This window comes from Zea mays, chromosome 2 (assembly GCF_902167145.1).
Source record: "Zea mays cultivar B73 chromosome 2, Zm-B73-REFERENCE-NAM-5.0, whole genome shotgun sequence".
NCBI lineage: Eukaryota > Viridiplantae > Streptophyta > Magnoliopsida > Poales > Poaceae > Zea > Zea mays.
In genome coordinates this window covers 211,670,932-211,682,820 of record NC_050097.1, presented here as the reverse complement: position 1 = coordinate 211,682,820, position 11,889 = coordinate 211,670,932, and the positions used below count along the sequence as shown (strand labels likewise).

The window sequence follows — 11,889 nt, the reverse complement described above, 5'->3', positions numbered from 1 at the left end:
CTTGCTCCCTCCCCCGCGGCGGCCCTGCCCCCAGCGGCGGTCCCCGGCCCCGGCGTGGCCCGCCCGCCCCCCTGCTCCCTTCCCTGCGGCGGTCCGGCCCCCGGCGCGGCATCCCCTGCCACCGGCGCGGCGTTCCCGGCCCCCCGGCGCGCGACCGCCGGCGCGCGGCCTTCGGTCCCTGCGCGTGGCGTCCCAGTCCCCGGCCCCGGCGTGGCCCACCCGCCCCCTGCTCCCTTCCCTGCGGCGGTCCGGCCCCTGGCGCGGCATCCCCTGCCACCGGCGCGGCGTTCTCGCCCCCCCCCCCCCCCCCCGCGTGCGACCGCCGGCGCGCTGCCCCTGCGCACGGCCTCGGCCCCTGCGCGCGCCCTTCGGTCCCTGCGCGTGGCGTCCCAGCCCCCGGCGCGGCTCGCGTGGCCTTGTTTACCCTCCCTAACGCGTTCCCGCGTGCGCAACCCCACGCGCGCGGTGATTATTCTCGGTCTTTAATTAATTTCAAACTCCGTTAGTTAGCGTGCTGCGTCGCGTGTTTCGTCGCGCGATGAATTTCACTACACGACGGTTGATCTTTAGCGACCCTTATTTGGGACCGACGGTTGGTTGCTAAATGCATTTATAGCGACGGTCTGTAGATCGCTAAAAGTCTAGAAATTTAACGACTTATGGTCGGTCGCTATAGAGGTAAGTGTGTGACTGATGGTGGGTCGCTATAGGGATACATGATTTTTATGTTTCTTATTTACTCACCAAAGCCCATCTAAAGGCCTACTAAACAAACAAACGAAACCCTATTCCACGCGCGCAGCCGCCGTCACTTCTCCCATGGCCGCCCCTCCCTCAGCCGTGGCGGGTGCCGTCGCCACCTCACCCTTTGTGCTCGCCGAGCTCGCCCTCAGCCCTGTCGTGCCCCTGCGCTCGGTCCTCATTGGTTCCGGGAGAGGTCGGTGTCGTGCGCGGAGAGGGGCAGCACGTTCGGCGGCGGGGCGGCGGTGGACGTCCGGAGCTACAGCGCCTCCTACGCGAGGCCCCAGCCGCGGCCGCCGACGTCCAGGGTGCAGCGCGCCAGGAGTGTGAGCGTGTGGACGCGCCCGGCATCGCCGCCCGTGCAATCACAGTGCATCCCCACCGCCCTCCGCGCCCGGTCGACGACGTCCTGTTCCAGATCCAGGTATGCATTCCTTCCCTCCATCCCCGTCGGCCTGTGGGATCCCCTCTTTGATGTGAGCGCTGGTCGCTGGAATCCAAACCTTCGCGTACCTCTCCAATCAGTCGTTCAATGTTTGCTACAAGTATTCTATAGAGAAAGACATCCTAAATAGTTGATGTTTTTGGTTCAGGTTGAGACATCAGAGAGTGCTATAGGAGTTATAACAGAAAATAAATTAGATGATGTGATTGCTCAAGATCTCAATGGCTTAGAAGGCATGCAAATTGTGTTTGAGAGCAAGAAGGATCCATTACAAAGGCGACATGAACTGTTGATAAAAAGTGAGCTTGCCGAGGTGATGCCCGTTTCTATTTTATAAAAGTGGCCCATATCACTCTTTTAAGAGCGTGCTAATTCTTGCAACATGGGTAGATATAGTTTAATCACAGAAACTCTAGTTCCAGGCTGCTGATCTTAATGCACAATGTTTTGTGTGAACAACCATGGATATAGAAAGGAAGCAAATTAAGTGGGAGATAAATCTGTGGAGTAGTAGGTCACATGCAGGATTTCTTGTGTACCCACCCTTTTTGTCTGCGTAGTGACTATTATGTATCCTTTGAAATAAGATAGGTTATTGCCCTTCTGTTTCTGATGTTACCATTGATTCTAATTATATTTCTGTGCCTTGGCCCATCTTTTTGTGGTTGTACTTATCTTGATGGAATTCTATTTTCTATGTACTTGAAATATGAAATATGTTGTGGATGGATATTGATATATTGGAGGTTATATTCACACCTGTTGCAATCTAGCTCTGAGCTTAGGGCACATATAATGCAAGATGCTTAAAGCATTAGTGCTTAAAGAGAGAATACTACATTAAGCATGCCCTTATAAAAGTTAGTCCCAACAATGCAAACGGATTCTTAAATAAGCTCAACTAACTTGCTAGTAGTACACTTCAAGCACCTGGAGTAAACAAAAGCATAGTATCCTCCTTATAAGCATCTCATGCAGTTAAACGATTGGATTGTCCTCCTAATATATATTTTTAATTCGCCTAATTTTATTTTAGCGATTTTTTTCTGGGGATTTGCCCCGGCGTGTTTTTGCTGACAGTCGTTATTAATGCTTCCGTGGATAGATGTTTTCTTGAAACTAATCAGAATTATCGATTAGGGGAATAAGAGCTAATTTTGATTTGGATATTTTTGTTTCAGCCTTCAACACCTAGAAAAAAAAACTCTGTGATTCCAATGCGACAGGGACCATGGTAGTGCCGCATTAAGGAGTCGTTTTCGCTGTGCATTGCACGCTGTCGTTCTGCACTTACACTTCGGCAATCCACTGTCAACAAAGACTGTGCTACAGTCAACGATAGTTGACTTTTTTATCCCCAAAATCCAAAAGCTGCAGCCAACGATATAAATAGTAGTGCATTTTAATACTCTAATTTCTTTCAGGATAGGAGCTGTGGTAATTTTGTTAATACACATTTTTGGCCTTTCGTGCTGTCGTGGTTGAAAATGCGAACTTTAGTGCTTACTGCCCAATTATTTTATATTGTTAAATGGACTTTTGGCCTGTACTTGTAACAAAGTGATATTGTGCTCCAGATTTATTTTGCTATCACATATATTTTTTCTATTTATTGGAATTCAGAGAGGTGGAACCAGGTGGATATTGATTGGCTTATTAGATGGATATTGGCCCAGTTTATCTTTCATTTTTTCTATAGTTGTTAGAAATTTACTTTGCTCATAGTTCATACTATAGTTAATATGAGACTCTTGTTTTGTGGTCCAAGTGTTCAGCTCTCAGGGTGCCTTGGAAGTACGCTAGCTTGTTGTCATGAAGAAGTCATTCAAGTTCCTTCCAGTGAGTTATTAGTTCATATGTATATTTTTGTTTATATCTTATCTTGTTTATGTTTAGATTTATATGAGCCAGCAACTTAATGATGATTAACCTTGATTGCACCAGCTGAAGTTGGTGCATAAGGCTGCAACACCATCTAGTGGAGGTAGATAAGGCATCAAAACTGTATTTTTATTTGCAAATGCAGCAACAATATACTAATTTGATGTACCTTTTTCTAGGGTGTTCTGGACAAAGAAAGCTTGTACCTTAAAATTGGAGGATACAAGAAGCTGGAGTGGTTGTCTGAAGGCTTTTTAACTGCTTGAAGTATTAGTGTAGCTTTGGTGCTTTTGTGACTGATCAGCTCTGGAGCAGCTAGAGTGATATAGTTGTGGGCTTTTGAACAATAGTTGGAGTGATATGAAACATTAGTGATCTAGTTGTGAATGATATTATAATTGTGATGCTTTTGTGAATATATAATTGTGGTGCTTTTGTGTTTATGTGATGGATCTATGACTGTGGTATACTGATTAACTGTGTATGTCTTTGTGATTTGTGTATAAAAATCTATGATTTGTGGTGCTTAATTAAATGTATATTATTATTAATAACAACTGTAAAAAGGGTGTCGGTGTTTCAAGACCGGGGGGTCCCCGAGCCGACGAGTGAAGTGTCGCTGCGTGCCCCAGCCCAGATGGGTCGACGCGAGGCCGAGCGCGAAGGGGGGAAAGTGAGGTGGCCGGAGATGGGCGAGAGAGAGAGGTGGAAATCTCGCGGCCTTCGTGTTCGTCCCGCGCCCAGGTCGGGTGCGCTTGCAGTAGGGGGTTACAAGCGTCCACACGGGGGAAGGAGCGAGTGGCCTCACGCGAGCGCCCGTCTCGTCCTCGTCCCCGCGCGGCCAACCCTCTCTAAGAGGGCCCTGGTCCTTCCTTTTATAGGCGTAAGGAGAGGATCCAGGTGTACAATGGGGGGTGTAGCAGAGTGCTACGTGTTTAGCGGAGGGGAGCTAGCGCCCTAAGTACACGCCATCGTGGCGACCGGAGAGATTTTGGCGCCCGGTTGGTGTGATGTCGTGGCCGTCGGAGGAGCGCTGGAGCCTAGCGGAGGGACAGCTGTCGGGGCCGTCGGGTCCTTGCTGACGTCCTCTTGCTTCCGTAAGGGTGCCGAGAGCCGCCATCGTCAGGGAGCGTGCGGGGCGCCATCATCGCCTATCTGGCGGAGCGAGCCAGATGGGACGCCGGTCTTGTTTCCCGTAGCCTGAGTCAGCCTGGAGTAGGGTAATGATGGCGCCTCCTGTTGACGTGGCCGGTCCGCGCCCTAGGTTGGGCGATGTGGAGGCTTCTCCGAGGTCGAGGTCGAGTCCATCTTCCGTGGCCGAGGCCGAGTCCGAGCCTCTGGGTCGGGCGAGGCGGAGGCCGTTGGCTGAGGCCAGGGCGGAATTTGAGTTCCGGGGTCGGGCGAAGCGGAGTTCGTCGTCTTCTGGGGCTGAGCCCAGGTCCGAGCCCTGGGTCGGGCGGAGCGGAGTTCGCCGTCTTCCGGGGCTTAGCCCGAGTTCGAGCCCTGGGTCGGGCGGAGCGGAGTTCGTCGTCTTCCGGGGCTTAGCCCGAGTCCGAGCCCTGGGTCGGGCGGAGCGGAGTTCGCCGTCTTCCGGGGCTTAGCCCGAGTCCGAGCCCTGGGTCGGGCGGAGCGGAGTTCGCCGTCTTCCGGGGCTTAGCCCGAGTCCGAGCCCTGGGTCGGGCGGAGCGGAGTTTCCTATGGTGTGCGGCCGGGCCTGACTGCTTGTCAGCCTCACTCTGTCAAGTGGCACCGCAGTCGGAGCGGCGCAGGCGGCGCTGTCTTTCTGTCAGACCGGTCAGTGGAGCGGTGAAGTGACGGCGGTCACTTCGGCTCTGTCAGCTGAGGGGCGCGCGTCAGGATAAAGGTGTCAGGCCACCTTTGCATTAAATGCTCCTGCGATTTGGTCGGGGTTGCTTCTTGGCGAAGACAGGGCCTCGGGCGAGCCGGGAACGTGTTCGCCGCTGGAGGGGGGCCTCGGGCGAGACGGAGATCCTCCGGGGTCGGCTGCCCTTGTCCGAGGCTAGGCTCGGGCGAGGCGTGATCGAGTCCCTCGAATGGACTGATCCCTGACTTGATCGCACCCATCAGGCCTTTGTAGCTTTGTGCTGATGGGGGTTACCAGCTGAGAATTAGGAGCCTTGAGGGTACCCCTAATTATGGTCCTCGACAAAGGGCGACTTTCTGTTGGTTGCTAAATGTATAGTATGGCGACTTACGGTTGGTTGCTAAATCTGTAGTACAGCAACCCACGGTTGGTCGCTAAATATACAATATTAGCAACGGACGGTCGGTCGCTAAAAAGATGTCGGTCGCTAAAGCCTTTAGCGACGGCACTTACAGCGACCATCCTTATGGGTCGCTAAAAGTTTTTAGCGACCAATCGTAGGTCGTTGAAGGCCGTTTTAGCAACCAACAGTAGGTCGCTGTAAGTGAACCGTCGTGTAGTGTTTGTTTAATTTCAGGTTCTATTAATGCGCTGCGTCGCGCGCTTCGTCGCGTGACGATCCATCTTAATTTCAGGTTGTTTAATATGTGACGTCGCGCATCCAGTCGCGTGACGTCCCACTTTAAACTCGGCCCTGTTGACGTATGTCGTCGTGCGTTTTGTCGCGCGATGCTTAACGTCTCTTTATAATTAATGCAAGTGCCTCTTTGTGCACTCTGTCGCGCGACGAGTCGTCGATTTCTTAATTCAATTTAGAGTGTTATGTCGCGCGTCTCGCTGCGCGATAATCCTTTTAATTTATATTCATCTGCTTATAATGATTAGACATGAAATATGACTTTACTTTATGCTAAAATGTAGTGTCCAAATTAATTCCCTTCTATTAAGCGAGTGGTTTAATTTATAATAATGCAACGTGATCGTTTCTCGACTGTCTTTTTCTCTTTCTCTCTTAACCTTAATTGCGAGCCTGCGTGGAACGTCTGTTTATTTACTGCATTCTATTGCATGGTGTACTGTTCTTTTGAATTAAATATGTGGATGTATGTATGTTTGCGCTCGCATAGAGAACGGTCCGGTTGAAGAGCCCGAAGAACTCGCAGGTGAAGCCCCTGAGCAGCAGTCGGTTGGTAGAGGCAAGTGTCCCTTGACCTATCTCTGTCCTATGCATTCTTTAATTCACCTCCCGCATTTCACAGTTATACCTAAGGATCGACTAGCTTTTGTTATTCATGTCCTTGTTTACCTATTTGGGTTGGATTATTATTGCTTAGTCTTATGCTATTGCTCAACTCTAATCAATGAACATGATGAGAATTATCAATGATACGTTGCTTTCCCCTCTTTTATTATGATGTTATACTTGTGACCTTCAAGGGGGCTCGAGCGGTTTCTCGAGTGCCTCTCCGTAAGGACCTGTTCATTGGATGACCGCCCGGGAAAACAGTGCAACCATGAGGGTGGAGTGGGACGCCCTTAACTGAGTAATTAGAGGAACCGGGGTGTAGTCCGCTTAGCCGTCGTGCCATCAATGGGGCTCGGTGTATGTGGCTCGCTCTGCCAAGGTTGATTTGTCCCTTGAGGAGGAGTGCGGTACATTTAGGAAACCTAACGGGCGGCTACAGCCTCGGAGAATCTTTGTAAAGGCTACATAGTGATGCCCTGCTGGACCACCTAGGTAGTGGTCAATGGGGAGTAGCTCTCTCCGGGCAGAAAGGGAATCACGGCTTGTGGGTAAAGTGCACAACCTCTGCAGAGTGTTTGAAAACTGATATATCAGCCGTGCTCACGGTTATGAGCGGCCAAGGGAGCTCCAGTGATTAGTGGTACTTGATCAGAGATGTTCGGATTTGCAGGTGGCAATGAGATTGATGGTTCTTAGAATTGACTCTGGTAATGGTAAGTGGTACTCTTTCCGTTTGGAAAGGAGTACATTTGGGTTAATAACGTGGGTTAAATCTAAAACTTGGCTTTCTCTACTAGTAATAATAATCTGACCAACTAAAAGCAACTGCTTGACTTACCCCACATAAAGCTAGTCCACTACAGCCAAACGGGATACTTGCTGAGTATGTTGATGTGTACTCACCCTTGCTCTACACACCAACCCCCTTCCCAGGTTGTCCGCATTGCAACCACTGCTCAGGAGAAGATGAAGCCATGGAAGGAGACTTCCAGGAGTTCCAAGACTACGATGAGTTCTAGGTGTGGGTTAGCGGCAACCCCCAGTCGGCTGCCTGTGAAGGCCGCGTTTATCTACGTTTCGTTTTCGCACTTTGATTTATTGTAAAGACTATGTAGATGTCTCAGACATATGATGTAATCGACTATTATCTCCCTTTTTAATACTATTTGAGCATTGTGTGATGATGTCCATGTTATGTAACTGTTGTGTACGTGAATTGCTGATCCTAGCACGTACATGGTTCGCATTTGGTTTGCCTTCTAAAACCGGGTGTTACATTAGTGCAGCAACTTGCCGACCTGTGGTTGCCTAATTCGGACTTTGCAACCACCTGCTTAAACCAATACCGGTGCTTAGTTGGTGGCTAAGCTAGCTAGATTAGGGGAGTGGCGTTCAGGTGCCTAGCTAGTCTGACGACCAAGTCCATAATCAAACCCAAAACTGTCATTACAAGCATCCCATGTCATTTGACTCGTTTACTTAGTTGCGCGTTTGATGGAGTGGATGAGATCTACTAAATACTAATAGCTGCTACACTACCGGAATCCGAGGCTTTGCCGAGTGTTGGCTTCTTTGCCGAGTGCCTTTTGTCGGGCACTCGGCAAAGAAAACTTTGCCGAGTGCCGCACTCGGTAACGTTAGGCACTCGGCAAAGACAACTTTGCCGAGCGCTGAACACTCGGCACAGAACGGCACTCGGCAAAGACAACTTTGCCGAGTGACAAACACTCGACAAAGTGGGCTCTCGGCAAATGGCCGTCAGTGGCCGTCCCAAAGCTGACGGCCGTTAGTCTTTGCCGAGTGTCATCCGTTGGCTCTCGGCAACGAGATTCTCTACCGAGTGCCACATAGTAGGCACTCGGCAAAGCATACTTTGCCGAGTGTCATTCCTGGACACTCGGCAAAGTATATTTTTATTTTTTTTATTTTGTCTCTCGAAATTTTTGTGGTATGTTCCTACACTATGTAGACCTACATGTATCATTTGTGGATAATTTTAACAGAGTTTTCAATCGTTAGTAGATTTAGTTCGTTTATTTGAATTTCTTCGGAAAATTTAGATTTGAACTGTAGGTCACTCGAAACTTGGAAAACCGTGCATGCAAAAATGATATTCATGTTACTTAGCATTAGTTACGACCGATTCCAGGAGCGGACCAGAAACTTCGAGCAACATGCTCACTAAACATGGTCGTGAACTTGCCATACACATGTTTAAAAATTGTATAAAACACAAACAAAGTCAAAAAATCCTGAAACTTGTCCACGTGTCATGATATCATATGTACAGGCTGCGATAAAAATTTTAGAATGTTTGGAGAAAGTTGTGGGACACTATTTGTAGAAACCTAGGAGAACTACACATGAAATCATAGAGTTTCAATGTAGTTCTCCTAGGTTTCTACACATAGTGTCCCACAACTTTCTCCAAACATTCTAAAATTTTTATCGCAGCCTGTACATATGATATCATGACACGTGGACAAGTTTCAGGATTTTTTGACTTTGTTTGGGTTTTATACAATTTTTAAACATGTGTATGGCAAGTTCACGGCCATGTTTAGTGAGCATGTTGCTCGAAGTTTCCGGTCCGCTCCTGGAATCGGTCGTAACTTATGCTAAGTAACATGAATATCATTTTTGCATGCACGGTTTTCCATGTTTTGAGTGACCTACAGTTCAAATCTAAATTTTCCGAAGAAATTCAAATAAACGAACTAAATCTACTAACGATTGAAAACTCTGTTAAAATTGTCCACAAATGATACATGTAGGTCTACATAGTGTAGGAACACACCACAAAAAGTTTGGTTGCCAAAAATAAAAAAAAATAAAAAATACTTTGCCGAGTGCTGCCCAGTTAGCACTCGGCAAAGACAACTTTGCCGAGTGCCTGTCCTTGGGCACTCGGCAAAGCCTGTACAACACATCTTTGCCGAGTGCTCTACAGCTAGCACTCGGCAAAGGCGACTTTGCCGAGTGCCTGAGATCCAGCACTCGGCAAAGGCGACTTTGCCGAGTGCCCGAGATCCGGCACTCGGCAAAGTTTATTTTTTAATTTTTAAAAAATCTTTGCCGAGTGCCGGATCGCGGGCACTCGGCAAAGAATGTTTTAATAGCGTTACAGCGCCCGCACTCCCTGTCTCTCTCTCTCTCACTCTCACTTTCTAAAAGGCCGCTACCCGCCGTCGCCCGCCGGAGCCCGCCGTCGCGACCGCCGTCGCGCCCGCCGTAGCGCCCGCCGGAGCCCGCCGTCGCGACCGCCGTAGCGCCTGCCGTCGAGCCCGCCGTCGAGCCCGCCGTCGCGCCCGCCGGAGCCCGCCGTCGCGACGCTCGAGCCGCCCGCCGTCGCAACGCTCGAGCCGCCCGCCGTCCGCCCGCGCCGCGCAGTCTGCCCGCTCGCCGCCGTCCGCGCCGCAGCAGGTACGTATGTTGATATACATAAGTAGTTCCATTTGTTGATATATATGCAATAGAGAATATATATGCACTAATTCACATTTGTTGATATACATAAGTAGTTCCACTTCACAATAAAAGCGATAGTAGCGCAGTACGTATAAAGTTTCTATATAATGTTTGTGTGGCGATAGATATGATTGTGTAGGGGTCCTAGTTTTAGTTGTATGCCGATTAGATATGATTGTGTGATGGTGGATATGAATGTCGATTAAATGTGATTGTCGGCCATCGTGTCGTTGATGTATGTGTGAATGTCAGCCATCGTGCTGTTAATTTTATTTGCAGGTTTTGGAAACCTCCCCGTGCAGGGGAGGTGCTGCCGAATTTTTTTGTTGACATACTTGTTTATTTTTTTTGCAGAGGTCTTCCTAGCCGCTGCGGGTCTGCCTCGCGTCGCCACTGCACCGACCCGCCACAGCCCCACTAGCCTGACTCCACCGCCACCCTAGGTATAACCTCTACATCCGCATCATGGTCGTAGATCACGTAACCCTGTTAGGCGTCTCCCGTTCGAAAGAGATACGGTGTAGATATGCAGATCTTTGCATATCTACAAATGTATCAGTTTCGAATTGTCCACGTTTTTTGGACAGCCTGTGGTTGCGTAGATGGTGTTAGTTTCCATGCTCTACTCCGGAATGACCGCTGCCCCATACACATGTTGGCCTGTGTTCGTTATCCCCATCAATCTCCCCCCTGGCGTATGCTTTCAAAGACAGAACATATTCGTGTCGTTGATAATTCCTGGACACCCGGGGAATAAAATGGGCGTGTACATGGAGCCTTTGATTGATGAATTGGTCCGTGCTTGGGAGGAAGGGGTATGGACGTACGACCGAGCTACGAAGACAAACTTCAAAATGCATGTTTGGTACCAGTACTCCATGCATGACTTTCCGGCGTACGGGCTATTTTGCGCCTGGTGTGTTCACGGTAAGTTCCCATGCCCAGTTTGCAAGGAAGCTCTTAGGTTCATTTGGTTGAAGAAGGGTGGCAAATATTCGTCATTCGATAAACATCGACAATTTCTCCCTCCTGACCATGCATTCCGACTAGACATCAAGAACTTTACGAAAGGTGTCGTGGTGACAGACCGCCCACCTGCAATGATGACTGGTGCCGAAGTTCGCGAAGAGATAGATGGTCTCGTGGCCAACCCAGAAGGTGGTTTTGTGGGATATGGTGAGCAACATATGTGGACACATAAGTCGGGACTGACTCGGCTCCCCTATTATGATGACCTGCTCCTTCCACACAACATTGACGTGATGCACACTGAAAAGAATGTCGCCGAGGCACTTTGGGCAACAATTATGGAGATTCCTGATAAGTCAAAGGATAACGTAAAGGCAAGAGTGGATCTGGCAGAGTTATGTGATAGACCAAACCAAGAGATGAAGCCGCCTAGTGGTGGTAAGACATGGAGAAGGCCTAAGGCCGATTTCGTCCTGAGCAGGGCCCAGAGGAAGGAAGTACTAGAGTGGATCAAGATGTTAATGTTCCCTGATGGGTATGCAGCTAACCTTAGTAGGGGGTGAACTTATCTACTCTGCGAGTCTTAGGGATGAAGAGTCATGACTTCCACATATGGATTGAACGAACTTCCGGCGATGGTTCGAGGCTATGTCCCTGAGCATGTCTGGCTAGCGCTTGCAGAGTTGAGCTATTTCTTCCGCCAGCTTTGTGCAAAAGAGTTAGCTCGGACCATGATTGCAGACTTGGAAAGGATGGCACCCGTGTTACTATGTAAGCTGGAGAAGATCTTTCCACCTGGCTTCTTCAATCCGATGCAGCATTTGATTATTCATCTCCCGTATGAGGCACGAATGGGGGGGCCCGTGCAGGGACGTTGGTGCTATCCAATCGAGAGATGTCTAAAGACTATCCGAAAGAAATGTAGAAATAAATGCAAAATCGAGGCTTCCATTGCAGAGGCATACATACTGGAGGAGGTGTCAAACTTCACAACAACTTACTATGGTGACAAACTGCCGAGCGTGCATAATCCACCCCCTCGTTACAATGATGGCGACAATGAATCGAACCTCAGCATTTTTTTAGGGCAACTCGAAAGCGCAAGTGGTTCGACCACCAAGACCCTGACTCCACGTTCTCGGCATATGCCATGGCCCACAAGGGGAAGGCGACGTCCGACGTCACCTACAACCCGGATGACGGGCCCGAGGCGTACACCAACCCCGCCATCCACAGCCGACTCAGTGAGTACAC

The 11,889-nt window shown here is 49.4% G+C and overlaps 1 long non-coding RNA gene across 1 annotated transcript; it reads left to right on the top strand.

Moving 5' to 3' along the window:
* The first annotated feature begins 2,885 nt into the window (after positions 1-2,885).
* LOC103653386 (uncharacterized) lies at positions 2,886-3,519 on the top strand. Its single transcript, XR_565448.4, has 3 exons — positions 2,886-3,025; positions 3,131-3,170; positions 3,247-3,519. It is a non-coding gene; the product is annotated as an uncharacterized lncRNA (long non-coding RNA).
* Positions 3,520-11,889: the final 8,370 nt, after the last annotated feature.